Here is a 25,418-nt window from a genome sequence, read left to right on the forward strand (position 1 = left end):
TGCTCTCAAATCTTACTGGTTCCATGTTGGTACTATTAAGAATTGAAGAAATCATTTTTGTTTCTTATTTCAAATGATTGCTATGTGCTTCTATTTAGACAAAGATACAAGAATAATTCTAGGAATGAAATCAGGATCCTATCCCGAAAATCAGGCTATCCCTACAAATCTGGAACAATAATATATCTAAATAATAGGAGTTTACAGCAATTCAGTACTTATAACTAAATAATCCATGAGATTCTCCAACAGTTGCCCCCAAGCTGGTGAAAAGATGTTCTCCTTTCCCATCTTGCTAGTAATCTCTTGAAATGAAGTATAAGCTAACCCCTTAGTTAATATGTCTACCAACTGCCCCCGTGTAGGAACATAGAGCATGGGAATTAATCTACTTTCTAACTTCTTCTTTATGAAGTATTGGTAATTGGATTGTGGGTGATATTAATAGTGTTGTTACAATACCTCATTGGCCCATTCCATTTAACCTTAAGATCTGGAAAACTAATCTTTATCCATAAGAGTTCACAAATGCCTTGGTCCATGGCCCTAAACTTTGCCTTTGCACTTGATCTTGCTACCATTGGCTGCTTTTTACTCTTACATGTCAATAAATTCCCACAAAGTAGAGTTCAACACCTGGTAGTCAATCTCCTGTTGGCGATAGAACCAGCCCAATCCACATCTGTATGGTCTTCATCAATTTGATTTGTATTCTTCCTAAATGTAATACCTTTTCCAGGAGTAGTTTTGAGATACTGAAATATCCCTAGGCAGCTTGAAGGTGAACAATTTTTCGATCGTGCATGAACTGACTTATCACACTTACAACATATATATATCCATATAAAGCAACTTGCCTACTTCCTTCTGGTATCTTTCCTTATCAAAACTTCGTCATATTTTGCTTCACTCAGTTTGTGGTTCTGTTCTATGGGTGTATAAATTGTCTTACATACCAACATTCTCGTTTCTCGAAGAAGGTCAAGATTATATTTTTGAGTCATAAAAATTCCTTCTTTTGACCTAGCCACTTTAATTTCCAAGTAATATTTGAGTCTTCTAAGATCTTTAATCTCAAACCCTTGTGCTAATCTGTTTTTTAGTCTCAATTATGTTACTTACATACACAATCAATAGTATAACTATTCCCTCAATCGAGTGTTTGATAAAGAAGATATGGCCCCCTTGACTTCTTTTGTAATTTATTCTAACCATCATCTTTGTGAATCTTTCAGACCAAGTCTGAGGCGATTGTTTCAGCCATACAAAACCTTCTTTGGTTCGATGAACACTATTTCCTCTAGATCACCATGTAAGCATGCACTTTGCACATCAAATTCCTGCAAACACCTAGTTGCAATAGACAAGAGTATGCGTTTTGTATTCATTTTTGTGATAGGTGCAAATGTTTCTTGATAATCCACCCCATAAATTTGAGCGTATCCCTTAGCTACTAGTCCCACCTTATATCTTTCAAAGAGCTTTTAACCTTAAAATTTATTGAAAAACCCACTTGTATCAAATAAGTTTCTTCCTTTTTGAGTAATCTACTATTTCCTAAGCTTGGTTTTTATTTAACGCAATCATTTCCTCATTCATAGCATTTTCCAATTCTTATCTCTAAGTGCCTCTTGAAAGCTTTATGGTACAGAAATAAAGTTTATTTGAGTGAGAAACTCTTGTGTTTTGGTGAAATTTTGTTTAAAGAAACAAAATGGAATATTGGCTGTTGAGTGCAACTTCGAGTTCCTTTTCTAATAGTTATGAGAACATTTAGGTCATCAAATAGGATAAAGATTTTGTATTTCCATACCTGCGTTTGGATTAGACTCTTGAACTTGCACCATTAAGGGATTGGACACTTTTCTTCATGAGTATGCTAAGAGTGGATTTTCAGTAGTTTTCATTGGCTTGTCAGGATATGCCTTGCTTCTGCTTGGCTCTTGGTTTCTTGGTTAGGAACTTGTGTAACGCTCCTGTACTCGAGACTATCGCTGTAACACCCTGTACCCGAGACCGTTGCTGGAGTCGAATACGAGGTGCTAACAGACATAATTCATTTATTTTCACAGTCCATTTTAAAAATTTCCAGACAAGTTGGCTAACTGCGTCACTGTCACCTTAAAAATCATATCTTGAGTTCCAAAACTCGAAAGCCAGTTTCGTAAATTTTTCCTGAAACTAGACTCATATATCCATCTACAAATTTTTTTCTAGAATTTTTGGTCGAGCCAATTAGTACAGTTTATTAGTTAAAGTCTCCCCTGTTTCAGGGTTCGACTACTCTGACCTTCATGCATTACGACTTAGATATCTCCTTGTACAGGGCTTCAATACTTATGTTGTTTGTTTCTAAAGAAACTAGACTCGAAAAGGAATCTGTACATATAGGGCATGACTTCTAATTATCTCTGGTTAATTTATAGTGAATTTCCAAAGTCGGAACAGGGAGTCCAGAAATCGCTCTGGCCCTGTTTCACGAAAACTTAAACATCTCATAAAATACGGCTCATATGATCGTTTCGTTACTTTCATATGAAAATAGATTCATCAAGGTTCGATTACATAATTTATTCACTATTTAATTCCATTCCTACTATTTTTAGTGATTTTTCAAATTCACACCACTGCTGCTGTCCGCATCTGTTTTTAAGGTAAACTTTACCTATTTCATGGTTTTCCATGAATCAACTAGAATTTGTCATACATAGCACCAAAATGATCATGATTAACCATTCCAATGGCTAATCGTTACCAAACATATCCATACCTCTCAATGAACAACATACAAAACGATTATAATGCTATGCTCAAAGTATATATAAGTCATTTTCGCATGGCTATCCAAATTTATACAAAACCAACGGGTACATGACCAACAACAAAAGGGTAGTCCTATACATGCCATTTTCAGAGTTCAACTAAAAGAGTACCAAAAGGGCTTTGATAGTGTGGACGACTTCGACTTTGACACTCCCGAGTCCGATAGCTGACGAACCAAAATTTATAAAACAGAGATTTAAAGAACGGAATAAGCATTTAATGCTTAGTAAGTTTTGAGCAATGAAATTAGGCACAATTGAAGTATAGCATTCATATTACTAAACGGATAATTCATATACACATATTCTCAAAAATCAGTCCTACTTCACATTTCCAACCCTTATATTCACACATAAGGGATCAACTTAACCAAAGGCCGGAAGCTCATTAATTGACTGAGCGAATAATATTTAAAAGGAATCAACTACTCCAATGCATATACGAAACGTACCTCATCGTTGGGATTTTACGAGCGTATTAATTGAAATTATTACAGCAAGATCGCTCATTCCCAAACCAAGTACCTTCGGAATTTAGCCGGATATAGCTACTTGCTCAAATGCCTTCGGGACTTAGCCCGGTTATAGTAACTCGCACAAATGCCTTCGGGATTTAGCCCGGTTATAGTAACTCGCACAAATGCCTTCGGGACTTAGCCCAGTTATAGTAACTCGCACAAATGCCTTCGGGACTTAGCCCGGATATAGTAACTCGCACAAATGCCTTCGGGCTTAGCCCGGAATTAGTCACTAGCACAAATGCCTTCGGGACTTAGCCCGGTTATCATCCGAATATCCATGCACATATCAATAAATCATGACACATCTATATTTCATTTTCATAACTAGAATTCAAACACAAGTCACTTATCAAGCATTATCATTTTCGGCTCAATAGCTACATACAAAGAGCATGATTTTGATTTACTTAAAACATGATCTAATCGAATCATAATCTAAGATCCATTACTCAAAAACTTACCTCGGATGTTGTCGAACGATTTCGGCGGCTATTCGATCACTTTTTCCTTTCCCTTATCCAACTTTAGTCCTCTAAGCTCTTGAGCTAATTCAAACAAATTTAACTTATTAAAGTTTCATTATGCTAGCTTATGGCCGAATATGACAAGGAGTTTGATAGGTCATATGGCCACCTTTAGCTCAAATACAAAATGGTCATACGCATTTTTAATCACATTGAGCAATTTAATACAATTAATCTAACATTTCCTCATGTGCACCTTTATGACCGAATACACACATCATTAACCTAATATCAATTAACTAAGCACTTTAACAAATTCTCCTTGAGCCGATTATCTAAGTCAAGATAGATTCATCATTATGCTTGCCTATAACCGAATACATGCAACACCAATCTATCTATTCATTCATGTGTGCATCTTATTTAAGCATGTATATCTACAATCGAATTCATCATATAAATATCTATGAATTCACTCAAACAATCTCAATACCACACATGGTGCTCAAACCATTTTTCAAATTCAAAACTCGGCTAGTACATATATATACACTAGCAATCAAACACTAACATTTGCACTTCACCGTACTACCATTTATCTCTTCTATTTACTACCATGGCCGAATGTTATAACCCAAGCCTCACATATTGTTTCCCCAAGGCCCTTTAATGACCACATTCAGCACCCCTTAGGAACAACCCAATTTCAACCTTCAAGAAGGAAGAAAAAATATATGTACTAAGAGCTTCAAACTACTTGGCCGAATATCAAACCTCCAATCAATCAAAATTTAATCCATGAAATGAATAGAACTTGAACTAACCACCTTCTTTATACATAAATTTCCAAGAATTTCAAGATACTTACCTCTTCCTAATCCTCATCCAAACCGAACATGAAGCAAGAGAACTCCTTTCTTCTTCCTTTGATTTTTCGGTCAAGAAGAACAAAGAGGATGAAGCCTTTTTTTTTCTTTTTTTTCTTCTAGGTACGGCAAAATGGGGGAGCAAGGATGAAACAACTTTGGTTTCTCCTCCCACTCCCCTCATATTTTATTGTTCTTCCCACAACATATTATCACAAATTGTTTATAATATGTTTTACCCATCACATTTTGTCTATCCTCAATGTCATGGCCGACCACTACTAATTAAGTGGGGGAATTGACATGCAAGTCCACCCTTTTTGATTTCATGCACTAATTGATCCTTATAGATTAACCTATCACATTTTAAAAGTGTCATACATAAGTCCTATTAGCTGAATTCACATGCAATCGACTAAATCGAAGCTTAAAACTTTCACACATTCATATACTTCGGTGACTCGATTTAGCGGTCTCGAAACCACTTCCCGACTAGGGTCAATTTAGGGCTGTCACAATCGCCGAAGTCGAGCACGAGGTGTTAACGGACTTAATTCATTAATTAAACAGCTTAAACAATTTATTTTAGAATTTCCAGACAAGCTGGCTAACTGCGTCACAGTCGCTTAAAAATTCATATCTCGAGTTACGAAACTTGAAATCCAATTCTGTAAATTTTCCAAGAAAATAGACTCATATATTTACTTACTAAATTTTTTCTAGAATTTTTGGTTGGGCCAATTAGTACAATTTATTAGTTAAAATCTCCCCTGTTTCAAGGCTCGACTACTCTGACCCCTATGTATTACGAATCAGATATATCCCTGTCCAGAGTTTCAATGACTACGTCATTTGTTTCTCATAAAACTAGACTCAATAAGGATTTCATACATGTAAGATACAACTCCTAATTATTTTTTTACAATTTATGGTGAATTTTTAACTTTAGAACAGGGGATTCAGAAATTGCTCTGACCCTATTTCACCAAAACATAAATATTTCATAAAATACAAATCTTTTACCTATTTGGTTTCTTCCAAATGAAAATAGATTCAGTAATCTTCAATTCCATATTTTATTCATCATCTAATTCTATCTCTACTATTTTTAGTGAATTTTCAAACTCACGTCACTGCTGCTTTGTGATTCTGTTTTATAGCAAATTTCACCATTTTATGGATTTTCATAGATTAGTTAGCACATAAAGCATACGTGTTATCAAATATAATCTCGATTAGCCACTCCAATAGCTAATCATTCTCAAACATTTCCATGCCATCCATGAGCTATATCATAAGATTATATACACAAAAGGATTATAATGCTATACATGCTATATTCCCAAAATATGCAAGCCATCATACCGAGATGGTTCGTTGATAGTGTGAGCGTGCCTCCGACCGTCCTGATTTCCAAACCGGCTTGTCAAAAATACAAGGAATGGAAGGGAGGGAGTAAGCATAAATGCTTAGTAAGTTCATATGCAAATAAAAAATAACTTAACAAAGCAATTATACCAACCAACATTAGCATAATATCACCAAAACATATATCACATTTCTATTCATCATTCATCGTCTTACTATATTATTGTTGTCGTATCAAGTCTCAACCCGAGGGTTAAGTACATATCTATCCAAAGTGCCCATTCCACAACACTTACTAATACGTCACTTGCATATTGAGTATTCTTCCATTTCATTAGAATTTTACCCGTTGAACACATCGGAATATAACTCGGATACTTGGAAAGTTTACACATAAGAGCCACATATGTAGCCAAGCTACCATGTAACCCACCCATAAGCAAACTCGAACTCAACTCAACGAGCTCGGGCGTTCGCATCCATAAGTGAACTTGGACTCAACTCAACGAGTTCGGGCATTCGCATCCATAAGTGAACTCAGACTCAAGTCAACGAGTTCAGATGCCCAAATATCCGAATCTATTCCTAAGGTTCAACGGGACTTTCCTCCTTCATACTTTTTTACCATTCTCCTTGGAATACTAATGACAATACTTCAATAGTCTTTCACATTTTTCACATAATTTATAAAATTTTTGCATGTTGTCCAACAATGACCACAAAGCATAGAATTGCATGATAACAATCATAATATCGTATAAATAGCATTAAATGATTTAAAATAACGGTTATATTATAATATTTACATATGAACTTACCTCGATACAAAACAAGAATATTTATTTTTCCCCCGATCTCGACTCGAATCTCTTTTCTCTTGATCTATAATACCAAATTAATTTATTTAATACACACATTCATCAAAACAGCCCCTAGTACGAACTTTGGAAAAATTACTATTTTGCCCCTAAACTTTCACATATTTACACTTTTTCCCCAAGGCTTGTAAATTAAACCTCATCCTATTTTCTTATATTTTATGACATGCTGATCATTTTTTTTCTATAGCAACATCAAATTCACACTCTAACATGTACTTATGAATATTAGGTATTTTTATCGATTATGTCATTTTACTCGTTTTTACGAAAAATCACTTAGCAAAAGTTATTTAACACAATCTCAAACTTCATATTCTACCATAAAACATAAAAATTCATACATATCATCCATGCATAAAATTTTAAATATAAACCCTAGCTCAAAATATTGGTAGAAATAGTTAAACCGAGCTACGAGGATTTCAAAAATGTAAAGTACATTAAAAATGGGCATAGAAATCACTTACAATCAAGGCTTAAAAGTGTTGAAACCCTAGATATGGTGGAGAGAAAAATTTGGCAACAACTTATGGAGAAGATGATCATTTTTGTGTTATTTTTCCCATCTTATTTCATTTAATATTCAAATGACCAAAATACCATTCCTTACTAAACTTTCAAAAATTCCATCCATGTCCAATTTTTTCCCATAAATTTAGAAATTGGTCAAATTGCTATTTAAGACCTCCTAATTAATATTTCAAAGAAATTTCATACTAGAAACTTCTAGAATGCAAGTTTTGTAACTTATTCAATTTAGTCCCTAACTTTAAATTAAGCACTTTATGCATAGAATTTCTTTACGAAATTTTCACACAATCATGCAATCATATTATAGACCTCAAAATAATCATAAAATAATTATTTCTATCTCGGATTTGTGCTCCCGAAATCACTATTTCGATTAGGCCCTAATTCGGGATATCACAACTTGGCTGGAACTGAGTTTCTTTAGGTGATAAAATAGGAACTTGGCTGAAGTTAAGCCTCTTTTGGTAATATATAAGGCTATGAAGAAGGGACATCCAATATGATTATGATATGACATGAACACAGCGACACAACAAATTTAAAAATCAAGGACACGAATATGGCAAGACACAACAGTAAAATAATTTCTTACATATTATATATTAAAATAATATTTTCATCTGTTCATATCTCTCATTTATTTCCTTCTCTGTCTTTTTCTTCACCCTAGAACTAGTGTTATCATTGCCACTGTTGGCCACCATTAATGGTGTTGGAGTAATTACAAGATACTCTCATTATATCCCTCTTAGTCTCCTAATTACATGCACAAGATTGAATTTTTTATAGTCTTGACAAAAAAAAGTGTATATTTGCATTTCAAATAGAGGTTTACCACTTTTTGATGATTTTAGCCACCAAAATCCCGTGCTTACGTGTTTTGAGCATATATGATCGTGTCCAGTTCTTTATTATATTTTTTTGTGCCCTGACATGTTTAATACGTATTTCGGCATGTCTGTGTCGGACACTGGTATGGTTCAAGTACGAGGGGCCCTCCAATGTGTCCATTCTTCACAGTATTTAGGGAACTTGGTCTGATGCAGTAGTTGGCAAAGGTGGTAGCAATAAAAAGTCATCATTATTATCTTCTTCCTTAATATTTTTCTCCCCTGAAGATAAGATTTAGGAGGAAAGAGTTTCCTTGTAACTAATGTTACATCAATAAAAACAAAAAAAATAGTGATGAAGGATGAAAACATTATTTATACCCTTTTATGTAGAGGAATAACCTACAAAGATGCATTTTAGGGCTCGTGGGTCAAATTTCCCTTTGTTGTGAATATAAACAAAACTAACTCACCCAAAAACTGTCGGAAGACGTTTGGCGGTTAGTGTCATGAAAATGGAATTTGAGTACTTTTGTAGGTCTCTTGAAACCTAGAACTTTTGAAGGATCCTATTTTGAAATTAGAAATAAGAGAGCTCTTTAGACTTCAAGTAAATGTCAATTTTTGTGTTCAGCCACACTATTTTGCTAAGGAGTATCTACACATGAGGAGTAATGAATGAGCATTTCCCTTTTAAAGAAATGTGACAAGATTAGGTTAAAATAATGCCTTGCATTAGCAGTCCTTAAACCTTTAAATCTCACTTCGAATTGGTTTTTGATCATTTGAAAAAAGGAAAATAGTTCATTCAGTTATGCCAGAAGTCCTTGTACTTTTTGAAAATTAGGAATTTAGCTCCTGTACCTTTATTTCATGATTTTTTTGTTAAATTCAAGTTAATTACAAAGTTGTTTTTTTAATTACATGGGTACCAAGTAAGTATTTTTTTTAATTTAAAAAATGTCATAGCAACAAATTTAACAGTGTTACTAGTTGGACTTGAAATTTGAAATTTGAAAAGTATGACTAAATTTCATGAAATGGAAGTATAGGGACTAAATCCATAACATTAGAAGAGTATAAAGTCTTATGACATATTTTTAAAAAATTTATTTTTTCAAGAAAGATACGTCATCCTTGTGCAATCAACAATGAAAACAACAAACCATTTTGCCTTTGTCAATGGTCCCCACATATCTAAGTGATTAATGAGAAAAGTAAAGATGATTTATTATTGCCTAAAGGAAAGGGAACAGATGGTGCTTAGCCAACTTGGAAACATCACAAATTAAACTATCTATATAAATATTTTTGAACAGCAAAGAGTTTTTTCAGTAAAGAAAATGGAGGTTGTCCTTGGTGATAATGGTATAGCCAAATCTTCTCTTTGTTTGAAGATATGTGTTTAGAAAATAGGAGGATGAAGGTTGGTTGCCACTTCCACTTTTGGCCTCTAAGATATAGTGGCAGTCCCTTTCCTTTAGCAAACCCAATAAACCTCCTTTTGGCCAAATCCTAAAAAACACGAGTAAAATAGAAAATCACAAAGTAACTCAAATATTTGATTACTTTTCTAATAGACATAAGATTCATAAACAATTTGGGAACATGTAAGATATTTTTTGGGTAATGATTGGGAACTCTTTGTCTTGGAATAAAGATAAATGATTCATCTATGATCAATAGCCCTTTAGTCTATGACCTAAGAGCTTTTGTTAAGAGTATTAGTGGCACAAAGAGCACAAGAATAAGGAAACCTACTTGTTTGAGCTAATGCACATGATGCATTAGGTTTTTCGAGGCATCTAAGTAGATTTTATAACCTTTTAATCTCTTCTTTAAGGAGTTTTTCACTTACTCGCCCAATTTGGTTTGAATTTTCAACATCGGTAAAGAAAAACATGTTACCTCTGGCCTCATTTGTCTCAACCTACACCTAGAGGCTTCCTATTGTGTTTCCAGCATGTCTCTTAAGTTTGGTGACAGTTATTTACAATAAGTGCAGTAGATTCCTTCTCGATTCAACTCTTTCTCATTTTTCTTTTTTCCTTGGTGGATGAACTGGGTGACCCTTCTACGGTTTGCGATTATAACATAACTGCCCTATGACTTCCCTCACCATGAATTATTGAGAAAACTTAATTTAGAGATGGTAAAGGCTCTTTTCCTAACACTTAAATGTGAATCTGATTCAAATTTAATAGTTCATTTGATTCACTATTTTCAAGAGGATTTGAGGAATTGCTTTGGATTCCAACCATGTAAGCATGACATTTAGTAATGAAGGCAGAACGATTTTTAGGTTAAAGTTTTAACAATGAAGGATGTAAGTGAATCTAGAATAGTTTTCTACAATACCTAGCTCAGATACCATGAAATATTTTTTTGTTTTATTCCAAATGATAAGTATGTGCCTCTATCAATAGAAAAATAAAATGGTTATTCTAGGAAAGAAATTAGGATCCTAAAAAATTAGTCTAACCTTATAAACTAGTTTATGTCTACAAATTTGTCTATCCCTACAAATCTAGAACAATAACAGCTAAATTATAAGAGATTACAACACTACACAATATTTATAGCTAAATAATCTATGAGATTCTCCAACAAGAATCAATAGCCTACATTACTTAGTGCTTGGTTGGTTTAGTTCCATCCTTTATGCAATAGGTTATTTATACTAGTTACATACACTTATGAAAGATAACTTGATGAAATTAGAGATAAATACTCTAATGCATTGAGGAAAAACTCTATCAAAGCATATATTTTTTAGAAATATGTACAACTATATATACATGTAGGATTTAGCAACTAAGGAAATAATATCTCTTAATTAGAATCTCTAAAAAATATCAGTTGTAATCTCTAAAGGTACTATTTAATAATATCAAATAATCAAAGATTCTCAACACTCCCTCTCAAGTTGGTGTATAGATGTTTCACATGCCTAACTTGTAAAAAATATTATGATAAGTCTTACAGTTGAGCCATTTAGTAAAAACATCAGTTTACTGTTTTTCGGATGTTAGGTAAGATAGACTTACGAAACCACTGGCTACTTTTTCCTTGATAAAATGATGATCTATTTCGATGTGTTTGGCTCTATCGCGTTGTACTAGATTTTGAACTATGCTGATGGCCACCTTGTTGTTATAGTACAAGGTTGATCCATATTTGTTCAACAACTTCAGCTCTTTCAATACTTTTTGTAGCCATAAAAGATCACACACTCCTTGAGCCATGGCCTTATACTCAGCCACTGCACCTGATCAAGCCACAACACTTTGTTTCTTGCTTCTCCAAGTGACTAAATTTCCTCTCAAAAGAGTATAATAACCTGTTGTAGACTTTATGTCATCAAGAGAGCCAGCCCAATCTGCATCTATAAATACTTCTATCTTGAGATGACTTTTTTTAAAAGAGAATACTTTTGCTTGGTGCAGACTTCAAATAGCACAAAATTTGCAATGTTGCTTGCATATGAGCTTCACGAGGATCATGCATAGTTTGGCTTACCAAACTAACAACATAGGCTATATCAGGTTGAGTTTGAGTAAGATAAATCAAACATTCGACAAGCCTTTGATATCTCCCTTTATCTACTGTTTCATTGATCCTTGCTTTTAACTTGTGATTACTCTTAATAGGTGATTCGGCTGGTTTGCAACCTAACATGTCAATCTCTATCAGAAGATTTAAAACATATTTTCTTTGGGAAATAAAAGTTCCCTTTTTCGATCTGGCTACTTCTATTTCAAGAAAATAATATAATTTTCCTAAGTCTTTTATTTCGAATTCTTGAGCCAATTGTTTCTTAAGCTGGGCCATTTCTTCCTTGTCATCTCCTGTCATAATTATGTCATCAACATAAACTATAAGAAGAGTAATCTTACTCTTGTGATGTTTTATAAAGAGGGTATGATCAGCATTACTTTGTCGATAGCCAAACGAAACCATGTCCTTAATAAATCTGTCAAACCAGGCTCTGGGAGATTATTTTAGTCCATATAGGGCCTTTTTCAATCTACATACCTTTCATTGAGTATTTTTATCCTTGAACCTTGAAGGAACTTTCTTATATACTTCTTCTTCTAGGTCTTATGTAAGAAGGAAGTCTTTACATCAAACTGCTGTAAGTCCCAGTCAAGAACTGCTACACATGATAAAATGATCCTAATCTATTCAATTTAGCAACTGGAGCAAATGTTCTTAATAATCCACTCCATATGTCTCAGTGAATCCTTGCGCTACTAATCTGGCTTTGAGTCTTTCAATTGAACCATCAACATTATATTTGATAATAAACATCCATTTGCAGCCAACCATTTTTTGCCTATCAAGAGGATTAATTAGTTCTCACGTCTCATTTTTTGCTGAAGTCTTCATTTATTCAATCATAGCCTTCTTCTATCTTGAATCAGTGATAGCTTCTCTCCAATCTTGTGGAACATAGAGAACAAAGACAAAGAAAAAGTTCTATAGGATGGGGATAAGGAATCATAAGAGATAAAATCAGAGATAGAATATGAAGTGCAAGTTCTAACACCTTTTTATTAGGCTATTAGTAATTTCAAATCAGTAGCAATCGGAGGTAAAGGAGACTCACCTGACAGTGAACAGTCAGGGCATAAAGTAGATTGTATGATGACATCTTTATTGCCTTTTCTAGTGTCCTTAAATCAAGCTTATCTAACAACTGTCCACTAGTCTTCTCTTGAGCCAAAGTCTTTACTAGAACTAAATTCTCGCTCAGAAGAGTAACAGAATAATGTGTCATCTCTTCATTTTCAATAACCTCCACTTGAAATTGGTATGATGAAGAAAAGTAGGGTTCATCCTCACGAAATGTTACATCTATACTTACATAATACTTTCTAGATTGCGGATGATATCATTTGTAACCCTTTTATGTGGAAGAGTATCTAATGAAAACACATTTGACTGCTCGAGGATCCAGTTTACTCCTATGTCAAAGATGAACGAAGAAAACACAACCAAAGACCTTCGGAGAAACTAGGTAATCTCTGTTACCTTGTAAAGTTTCTATGAAACTTTTAAAATCAAGGACCCTAAGAAGCATTTGATTAATAAGATAAGTCGCAACTAAAATCGTATCCCCCAATAAGGCTTTGGGAGATTCATAGTGAACATAAGTGATCTAGCCACCTCCAAAAGATATCGATTTTTCTTTCAGCAACACCAGGCTAATGCAAAATCTCATATGATTCCAAATAATCGTAAAAGTATCAGTTTGCAAAATCTTAACTTGAGCATTAAACTGAGTAGTAATTAATTTATGAAAAAACGAAAACACAAGAAAACATCACTTTTGGACTTTAATAAAAATACCCATGTCATCCGAGTGCAACAATCAATAAAAGTAACAAACCAACAATTATCAGATAAAGAAGGCGAGTAGGACCAAACTTCTGAATGAATAATCTCAAAAAGATCAATACTTCTATTGTTACGCAAAGGATAACTATTTCTTATATGCTTAGCAAACTCACAGGCATCACAACCTAAAGAGTTTAACTGAGTTCTTGAAAACAAATTAGAATACATCTTGGCAAGAACAATAAATGATGGATGTCCTAACCGTCTATGCTACTAAATAATCTCCCAGTTGACATCTTTATTATCTCCAAATAATGCTTGAGACATATTGGACGATGGATCTAGAAGATATAATCCATCACATAATCTACCACTGTCAATCGTCTTCCTTGTCTACAGCTCTTGAAAAACACAGTGATCGAGAAAGACTTCAAGTTTATAATTTAAGGCTTTAGTGATAGTACTAACAGATAAAAATGTTAACTGAGAATTTAAAGACATGGAGGACAGAGGATAAACTGATATTGTGAGTCATCGGTTAGTCGCACAATATCTTTAGATGGACAAGTAGTATAGTGAAATACTCTTTTGTTTGACCCTATCATATGTCTATTCGCACCAGAATCAATAATCTAAGAAGTAGATGGAGCATTTAAAATAGTACCTGAGTTCGCATGATTAGACTCGGCAATTGAGGTAGAATCCAATTGAGACAAGATGCGTTGAAGATGTTGAATCTCGTTCGAGGTAAAACTTCTAGTAGAAGTGGATTTATCCTCTGTTGTCACAAAGTTTGACAAATTTGCCTCAGGCTGAGAATTACCCTATCGTTTTCCACCACGACCTCGAGTGGGGCGACCATGCAACTTCCAACACGAATCTTTAGTGTACTGAGGCTTTCTACAGTAGTCACATGTCAAGCGATCCTTAGTTGATGGATCATCCTGGTTAGTAATGAGGCTAACTTTCTCTAAAGGTGGATTATAGAGCATAACAACACGACGACTCTACTCATGTTGTACACAGGAATATGCCACATGGAGAGAAGGGAACAAAGTTTTGCCAAGAACTTGAACCGAATTTGATAATATTCAGTATTCAACTAAGCCCATAAATCAAGTTGCTGCCACAACCCACTTAATTCAGCAAAATATTGAGAAACCATTAGCTCCCCCTGTTTTGTACCATAGACCTTATTACGAATCTAAAAAATTTATGCATAATTCCCAACACAAGAGTAGGTAAGAGCAGCAACATTTCAAATCTTTTCCGCAATATCAAGCAACAAATAGGTTTTGGAAATATTTAGAAATACAGGGCCAATTTGCAATGAAAGATTATCGGTTGGAATCACGAGCTTCTTATTTGTAGACATAATGTTGGAAAAGAACTAAACCTCAAAAAAAAATTGCTTGCACACTTAGAATAAAAAACCACAAAAAAAATAGATCCCATACACAAAAAAAAAACTTAGCCAAAACACACCACCACTTAAAGCAGAATGACCGAAAGAGAGCAGAGAGCATAACGACGACGTCTGAAAAAACACGTTGGCAGCAGGTGAAGTCCATGTGCGGTGCGTGAAATAGAGTTGCAGAAAACTTGCAACGAAAAGTGGGGCCCATATGCGGGTCTTCTAGTCACCGGAGTCTGGGTTTCGCCGGCAAGTGGATGCCAACTCCAATGGCAGGGTTTGTGAGAAAAAAAGATAGGGTTAAGGTGACATGTATCGAATTTGGGTTTCTAAGGTTTTTGGAAAAAAAATCTCAAAAATTGGATAAAAAATCTGATACTATGACGAAATTAGAGATGAATACTCTAATGTATTGAGGAAAAAACTCTCTCAAAGTATATATACTATATATACATGTAGGATTTAACAACTTAGGAAATAATATCTCTTAATTAGAATCTCTAAAAAAATATCAGTTGTAATCTCTAAAGGTATTATTTAATAATATCAAATAATCAAAGATTCTCAATATCAAATAATCAACGATTCTCAACATAACCAAATCAAACATATTTCTAAAGTTAATGTTGATAATATGAATCTTTTTCTCTTGTATATTCTAACAGAAAAATTTACATTACTCTTTATACTAAAAGAGTAGACCTAACTAAGGAAACATAATCAATATATTGAATCAATAATCCATTTTCAACTAATTTAATCCCTAAAAATTAGTACTGAGATTAGTTGAGATAAGTTGGCAACACTCTCCCTCAAGTTGGTACATATAGATGTTACGCATGCCCAATTTACAAAGTAAATTATGATAGCTTCTGTTGTTAGGTTCTTTAGTGAGCACATTAGCTAATTGCTTGTAAGAGGTTATATGGCTTAAGCCCAAGATGCTGACAGTTAACTTTTCTTTGATGAAGTACCAATCAATTTCTATTTGCTTTGTTCGATTAGTTGTACTGGGTTTTGGGCTGTACTGATGGTGGCCTTGTTGTCGCAATATAAGGATAATTTTCCTTTAGTTGACAACTTTAATTCCTCCATAATTTTTAATAACCACAGTAGCTCCAAACACCTTGAGCCATGGCTCTGCATTCTATTTTAACACTTGACCGAGCAACTACACTTTACTTCTTGCTTCTCCAAGTGACTAAGTTTCCTTCCATAAGTTTGCAATATCTAGATGTAGACCTCCCATCATCTAAAGATTCAGCCCAATTTGCATCTGTAAAAACTTCTATTTGACGATAACCATGCTTAGAAAAGAAAAGACCTTTTTCTGGGGCAGACTTTATGTAGCATAGAATGCGAAAGATAGCTTGCATATGAGACTCTCAAGGATCATGTGTAACACCCCAAACATGGCCTAGACGTTATAGCCAAATCTGAAAATGTCACATGGGATGGATTTTGAAAACTAAGTCGTCACAATACAACCATTTCAGTTTACTAGCTCTTATTTGTTTTCAACTAATTTCCGAAACATTTAATCAACTCCTAAGTTTCTGTATTTATTATCAAAACATTAATCCATTTTCTTCTAAATCATTTAGAGTGGAAGCTTACGAAAAATCTTGATATTTTAGCAATACAGTTCGTGATTTAGAAAACCATGGTTCAGTAAACCATCGTTTTAAAAGAAAACTTTTTGATAAAGCATGCATAAATTGAGCAACAAAACCAAAACCAACAGTTAAAAGTCCATATAGTTCCAGAAAATACAAACTCATATTTTAACGCCAACTAAAATAAAACCATAAACAAAATAAAACAGTTTATGGCGAGTGGTCACCATCGAGTCCTCCACTGCATCGATCTGCCTAAGTCTGCGGATTACCTGATAGAATAGACAAACAGATGTGAGTTTACGTAAACTCAGTCTGTAACCCAACAGAAATAAACATGCAATAAAAGTAGAACCATATACTCAGTCAGATATAGATACAGATTCGGGCTTAAGCCTATTACAGATACAGATGCAGGTTCATGCTTAAGCCCATATCAGATACAGATACGAATGTACAAATCAGAATCAGAAATGAAATGTCTTACTCCCATCCTCTAAACACCATCTCCAACCAGCCCTACACACCATGTTGTACTGATGCGGCACATAATAGATATAATGCAGCCATGCTGCCAGATAATAGACATAAACTGCCTTTTAGATCACTTCTTCCAATATGCATCATTCAACCTCAATAACAGTAACAGAACATAGATACAAAATTAACAGATAAATCATGCTTAACATGCTTTTATAAATAGACAACAGATAAACAAATATAGGCATGCTCATAACCATATTTTAGTCTAACAGATCACTTGGTTTTAGGGTTAGATAGCATTTACCGACCCTATGATAGGCCCACAGTTCATTAGGACGACCCGTGCAACCATACGGAAGATTTTAGATAAAGGGGCATACGCCAGTGTAGCCCATACGCCTAGACTGGCTTTGGCCAATTACCACATGCCTTATTTGGCCTAACCCGTGTGGCTAACACGACCACACACCGGCGATCACACGGCCATTTCTTGCGCACGGCCTGACCTTCGTCAATCACACAACCGTGTTGTCGTACACGGCCTACTACACGACCGTGTGGCGTCGTGTAATATCCAAATACCTGTGTCCATTGATAGAGTAGGGTCACATAACATAACTTGCTCAACTCCTCTATAGAATGTTTCGAGTACATAAGAATCAGATTTGCACTTTTAAATTTCAATAATTTCAAATCCAATGCAATTAAATAATTATAACAGTAATAACATGTTTCCATGAGTGACTTCTATAGTATGCGCATACAGAAGAGTAAAAGTGTAAAGTCTTTAGCTTAAACGAATAACATCATACAACTAAAACTTTTCTATTCATTTGGTGATTTTTCTCCTCTTGACCGAATACCCATACATAATATATATCCCAATTGCTTAATATGTAGTTCAAGCATAACATAATTACACTCATATCACAAATATGAACTTATATGTCAAGTTGATTAACACTTCAAGATTTATATCTAAACCATTATCAAATCCATACATAGGACTTTCGCCATATTCGCATGGCTTTATATATACAATATTATCAAAATATCAACCTCCCAAAATATTATCCTATACATGCCATAATGTCTACTAGAGTTTTAAACAAAGGTACCAAAAAGGTTGTCAAAAGTGCGATGACTTCATAACAGTTCCAAGCTTTTCTCGACAAGATGATCTATACAAAACCAATAAACACACCAAGTGAGTTATTAACTCAATAAGTCCTAAGAAATTTCAAGAATGTAATAATCCGATTATCTTAACAAAAATAAAATTTCAATCTAATACTAGCCAAATTCAAACATGATATCACAAGGCAATCTTATGTCACATATGTGCATTATGAATTTGGTACATACTTACCCGAATTCACTATGTACTCCTACACCATTTAATCACAAATTGAAAATACCATGGTAAATGTCATATACAAATCATTGGCGTATATGTAAATGACATACAATGTCCAATTATTTAAATAAGCACAAATCAAGCCGCTCCATCTATCAATTCAATCTCCAATCCATTTAGATTCATTTATCTCTATTTTATATCTTTGTTCAAATATATATATACTAATTGAGCCGATTACCTTTCTCTTCTTTCTCTCTTCCTAAGCATTATATATTAATATACAAATTAAAATCAAATCCCATGTCTAGTATCCATGCACATTTCATTACTCCCAATTTAATGTTTTAATGAATTTTCATTTGCACAAGTAATTCTCCACGATTGGTATCACACACTTAGTGCTCGATTTGAAAGTCACACACATAGTGCTCTTACTTATTCGCACACATAGTGCCACGTTTTCTCGCACACATAGTACCATGTAATCTCACACACATAGTGCCACTTAGTTTTTGCACACATAGTGCCGCATAACCTTGCACACATAGTGCTGAAATTTCTTATCTATAGCTACCACAATATCATAGATAGGTCAATAATCTCACATTCGATTTTCAAAAACTCATACATACCATGGTTTCTTATCCAACTTATTTTGTGTCATTTATGTGCAATATTAACCGTAACTTAAATTACTTAAGAACTTACCTTTTTAGTCAGATGAACAACCCCAATTGGCTGCTCAACCGCTTTCACTTTCCCTTTGGCCGAACTTGGCTCCCTTTGATCTTGAGCTCCAACTAAGCAAATAAAATAACTCAATCATCGTAGCCCCAATTTATATTCATTCAAATACTATCAAGCTCATATACTTCTAATCTCATGAGTTCAACATCTTAATGCCCATTGTAATCACTCAAATAAATTTCTAATACATAAATTAAGTCACTCAAACAATCTTAATTTAAATTCGGCAAACACACATACCAAACTATTTTAGCCAAGTTATCCATAGCACTTAAACTAAAATATGTACATTAAAACTTACTCAATTTTCATTATGCCTTTCACTCCTAAAATATAAAAAAATATAAATCTTATTCCTTCATCCATGTCTCGGTCAATTGCTCAAATTACCCCATAAACATGAATTTTGCACTTTAACTAATCTACCATGACTCATTCGGCCTTAACACTTATTTGAACCATTTTTTATACAAGAAAATAAAAATAAAAACGAACATTCCATTTAAACCACATATGGCCGAATGCACAAAGTATTACCCAACTAACAATTCAACAAGATTAACCTCATTCTAACATTTACTTATTCAATTCAACATGAAAATAACCTCTAATTCTAACATCTTGATACACGGCCTAGTGCCCAAACCACCACAGAAATTTGATTTTCTTGACATGGCCAAGAAATGCATTTAACAATTAACTTAAACACAAAAAGATTTCAAAATCACTTCAAAACTTACCTCCAACTAGCAAAAGTGGGTACCGAATTGCCTTAGTGTAATTTCTCTTTTTCTTTTCCTTTGTTTTGATTTTTGCAAGAAGAAGAAGATGAACACTTATTTTTAATTTCTTCCTTTATTCCTATTTTTATTTTTTTATTCATATTATTTATGATATTATAATCACTTATCAATATAATATTATGATTAAATTAAGCTTAGTGGAGGAACATCATTACTTGGCCGGCCACTTAATGCATATTGGGCATTTTGCCATGCAAACCTAAACTTTCATACTTTGAAAATTATTTGGTCCTCACACATTTTCCTAACATATTTTCTAAGTTTCTCAACTAAGTCCTTTCAAGTGAAATTCACATTTATATGACTAAATTAAAACATCAAATTTTTCACACATGCGCTATCACACATAGAAGATATAAAAATTAATTTTTTTAATAAATTTTATGACTCGATTTTGTGGTCTCGAAACCATATTCCGACTAGGGTCAAATTAGGGCTGTCACAACTCTCCCCCACTTAGAAATTTTCGTCCTTTAAAATCTTACCTAGGAATAAACTCGGGTAACGTTCTTTCATAGAGTCTTCGAGCTCCCAAGTAGCTTCTTCTACTCCATGTTTGATCCAAAACACTTTTACTAAAGAAATCTTCTTATTCCGCAATTCTTTCACTTCCTGAGCTAAGATACGGATCGATTCTTCCTCATAGCTCAAATCCGATTGAATCTCAATTTCAGATGAATTAACCACATGTGAAGGATCAGATCTATATCATCTAAGCATCGATACATGGAACACATTATGAATCTTTGTGAGTTCAGGTGGCAGAACAAATCTATAAGCAACCGGCCCTATCCGTTCTGCTATCTCGTACGGTCCAATAAATCTTGGGCTCAATTTGCCCTTACGGCCAAATCGGAGTATTTTTTTCCAAGGTGAGACTTTCAAAAATACTTTATCACCAATTTGATACTCAATATCTTTGCGTTTCAAATTTGCATATGATTTCTGACGATCCGATGCTGCTTTCAAACATCACTAAACACTTTCACTTTTTCTTCAGCTTCTCTGATCAAATCAACCCCGTATATCTTATTTTCACTGAGTTTAGTCCAATACAGTGGTGTGCGGCATTTACGATCATATAAAGCCTCATACGGTGCCATCTTGATACTTGATTGGAAGCTATTGTTGTATGCGAATTCAATCAAAGGTAAATATCATTCCAACGAACCACTGAACTCGAGAATGCAACATATCAACATATCAACATATCTTCGAGTATCTGAATAACTCGTTCAGATTGGCCATTTGTCTGGGATGGAAAGCAGTGCTAAAATGTAACTTAGTACCCAACGCTTCATGTAATTTTCTCCAGAATTGGGATGTAAATCTGGGGTCTCTATCAGAAACAATAGAAGTAGGTACTCCATGTAGTCGAACAATATGAGAAACATATAATTCTGCCAATCTATCGAGTGAAAAATCCGTACGACCAGGGATAAAATGAGCGGACTTTGTCAATCCATCAACAATAACCCAGATTGAGTCTTTCTTGCTCTGCGTCAATGGTAAACCAGATACAAAGTCCATCGTTACTCGATCCCATTTCCACTCAGGTATCATGATCGGCTGTAGTAATCCTGAAGGCACCTGATGCTCCGCTTTCACTTGTTGACATATCAAACATTTAGAAACAAAGTCAGAAATGTCTCTTTTCATACCATGCCACCAATATTGTCTTTTTAGATCGTTGTACATTTTTGTGCTACCAGGATGGACCGACATTCGGCTACTATGGGCCTCACTCAAAATCATCGAAGTAAGTTCTAAATTTCTCGAGACACATAATCGACCTCTGAATCTTAAACAATCATTGTTGTCAATTTGAAACTCTGAACCCGTATTAGAATCACATTGAGCTCGTTTAGCAACCAATTCATCATCGATTTTCTGTGCTTCACAAATTTGCCGTATTAACATTGGTTCTGCTTTTAATTCCGCTACTAGCACATCATCAGCGGAAATACACAGATGTACATTCATTGCTCGAAGAACAAATAGAGATTTTCGACTTAGGGCATCAGCCACCACATTTGCCTTACCTGGATGATAATCAATGACAATTTCGTAATCCTTTAATAATTCAAGCCACCGTCGTTGTCTTAGATTCAAGTCTTTCTGAGTCATTAAATATTTTAGGCTTTTATGATCAGTATAAACATGGCATTTCTTTCCAAACAGGTAATGACGCCAAATTTTAAGAGCAAACACAATCGCAGCTAGCTCGATATCATGAGTTGGATAATTTTTCTCGTAAGGCTTTAGTTGTCTCGAAGTATACGCAACAACTCTACCCTCCTGCATCAACACACAACCCAAACCATTCAAAGAAGCATCACTGTAGACTATGAACTCTTTACCAGACTCTGGCTGAACTAACACAGGAGCCTCCGTCAAAAGGGTTTTCAGTTGGTCGAAACTTGTCTGACACTTCTCTGACCACTTAAACTTGATATCTTTCCGGAGTAGTTTCGTCAACGGTGTTGCGATCATCGAGAAACCCTTAACGAATCGTCGATAGTACCCAGCGAGTCCCAGAAAACTCCGAACTTCAGAAACATTCCTCGGAGGTTTCCAATCAAGAATGACTAAAATTTTATTCGGATCAACTCTAATACCCGAAGCGATACAACATGTCCCAGAAAGCTGACCTCCCTTAACCAGAATTCACATTTACTGAATTTTGCATACAATTGATTATCTCACAAAATTTGAAGTACAAACCTCAAGTGTTCGGCGTGTTCGGACTCGTTGTGAGAATAAATCAGAATATCATCTATGAACACCACTACAAATCGATCTAAATACTGTCTGAATACCTGATTCATCAGATCCATGAAAATCGCAAGGGCATTAGTGAGCCCAAACGGCATCACTAAAAACTCATAGTGTCCATATCTCGTTCTGAAAGCAGTCTTAGGAACGTCAGAATCTCTAACTCGCAACTGATAATAGCCAGATCACAAATTAATCTTTGAAAATACAGAAGCTCCTTTCAACTTGTCAAATAAGTCATCTATCCGCGGCAACGGATATTTATTCTTTATCGTCACTTTATTGAGCTGACGATAATCAATACACACTCGCATAGTTCCGTCTTTCTTTTTCACGAACAGAACTGGAGCACCTTAGGGTGAGAAGCTGGATCTTGCAAAACCTCTATCGGTCAACTCTTGCAATTGAGCTTTCAATTCTTTTAACTCAGTCAGTGCCATACGATACGGAACGATCGAAATTAGTGTCGTACTCGGAATCAATTCTATGCCGAACTCTACTTCTCTAACAGGTGGCAATCCTGGTAATTCCTCAGGAAACACTTCTAGATACTCACAAACTACATGCACAGTCTCGAGCTTTTGTTCTGATACTTTGCTATCCAGTACGTATGCAAGATAAGCTTCATAACCCTTTCTCACATATTTCCGAGCTAACACAGAAGATATCACTGCCGGTAACCCACTCAGATCACTAGACTCAACTCGAATCATTTCACCACTCGAACATCGCAAGTCTATAGTCTTTCACTTGCAATTTACCACAGCGTCATGTTCGGTTAACCAGTCCATTCCTAGAATAATATCGAACTCGTCGAAAGGTAACAGCATCAGATCCGCCGGAAAATAGAAATGTTTAATTATCAATGAACATCTCTTGCATACCTTATCAACTAACAGATACCGACCCAAAGGGTTTGACACTCGTATCACCAACTCAGTAGACTCAACAGGTAGAGTCTTACTGAACGCTAATGTTTCACATACGTAAGAATGAGTCGAACCAGGATCAATTAAAGCAAGCACACTAGTACTATAGAGAGTGAATGTACCAGTGATAACATTAGGGGAGGATGCCTCCTCTCATGCACGGATGGCATAAGCTCTGGCGGGGGCACGAGCCTCAGATCGAACAGTCGCATCAGAAGTCCCTCTCTGATTACCACTCCTACCTCCTGTATTTCTTGGTGGTCTACCTCTAGTTGTTGCACCACTCGATCTCGTACCTTGCACTTTATTTTTCTCATCAGGTTTCGTGCAATCTAGAATGTAATGATCCCGCAAATCGCATCTATAACAGGCTCTGTTAATAGACTTACCCCAACATTCACCTACATGTCGTCTTCCACATTGTGGACATTCGGGTTTTTCTTGCCGATTGTTGCCAACACTAGCAACTGAAGTAGCTCGAGAGTCCGTTGATGGTCACTCCTTAATAGAAATTCCTGCAGTCGTCTTTGATCTGTTAGTATCGTCCCTGAACTTCTTTGCAGCCGAGAAAAAAGTTTTACCCGCCAATCTTTTACGAAAGTCTCTAGTTTCAGATTCAGCTTTCTTTTTCTCCTTTCCAGGCTCTTCAGCTTTGCAAGCTCGTTCAACCAGTGTTATGAATTCTTTTATTTCTAGAATACCCACCAGTAGCTTTAAATCTTCATTCAATCCCTCTTCAAATCTGTTATACATGGCAACTTCATCAGCTACACACTCTCGAGCATATCGACTGAGTCTTACAAACTCACATTCATATTCGGATACCGTCAAATAGCCTTGTTTAAGCTCCAAAAATTCTTTGTGCTTTTGATCGATGAATCGTTGACTAATATACTTTTTACGAAACTCCGTATGAAAGAAGTCCCAAGTAACTCGTTCCTTCGGAACAATCGAAATCAAGGTTCTCCACCTACAGTAGGCCGAATCTCGTAATATGGATATGGCACACTTTAGACACTCATCAGGTGTGCAAGATAGCTCATCAAAAACATGGATGGTATTATCAAGCCAAAACTCAGCCCTTTCAGTGTCATCAGTAGCTGTGGCTCGGAATTCCTCGGCCCCGCACTTTCTAATTAAATCAACAGGAGGTTTACTCAGCCTCAAAGGATCAGTAGTTGCAGTATTATAGGCACCGGGGGAGGATTATTTAAATTCGGGAATTCTTGAGCAGCAGGGTTTGTTCAGGCATATTGTGCAACCCACTCATTCATCATGGTAAAGAAGACTTACTTAGCCCCATCATCTTGATTACTCGCAGATGGTTGCGGTTCAACAAGCGCTGTCCCTTGCGCGGGAGCAGGCGCTACACTCTCAACGTCATCTGCTAAGGCTCTCTCTGGAGTGGATTCCATTTACTAATCAAAACAACAATTTCAACCATCAGAAGTCATCACACTATCATATACTAGCATTATGGCATGTATAGCTAGACTCACACGCGCTACAGTAGTCCTAGAATCGACAAAATCGTAGCTCTGATACCAAATAAAAATGTAATACCCAAATACCCGTGTCCATTGATGGAGTAGGGTCACATAACATAACCTGCTCAACTCCTCTATTGAACATTTCGCGTATATAAGAATCAGATTTGCACTTTTAAAT

At 35.2% G+C, this 25,418-nt stretch overlaps 1 protein-coding gene across 9 annotated transcripts in view; it reads left to right on the plus strand.

Annotated features, from left to right (window-relative positions):
- Positions 1–25,418, plus strand: part of LOC107890257 (exocyst complex component SEC3A) — a 46,499-nt gene that overhangs the window by 4,012 nt on the left and 17,069 nt on the right. The gene's annotated exons all lie outside the window — the stretch shown is intronic.

This window comes from Gossypium hirsutum, chromosome A11 (assembly GCF_007990345.1).
Source record: "Gossypium hirsutum isolate 1008001.06 chromosome A11, Gossypium_hirsutum_v2.1, whole genome shotgun sequence".
Taxonomy (NCBI): Eukaryota; Viridiplantae; Streptophyta; class Magnoliopsida; order Malvales; family Malvaceae; genus Gossypium; species Gossypium hirsutum.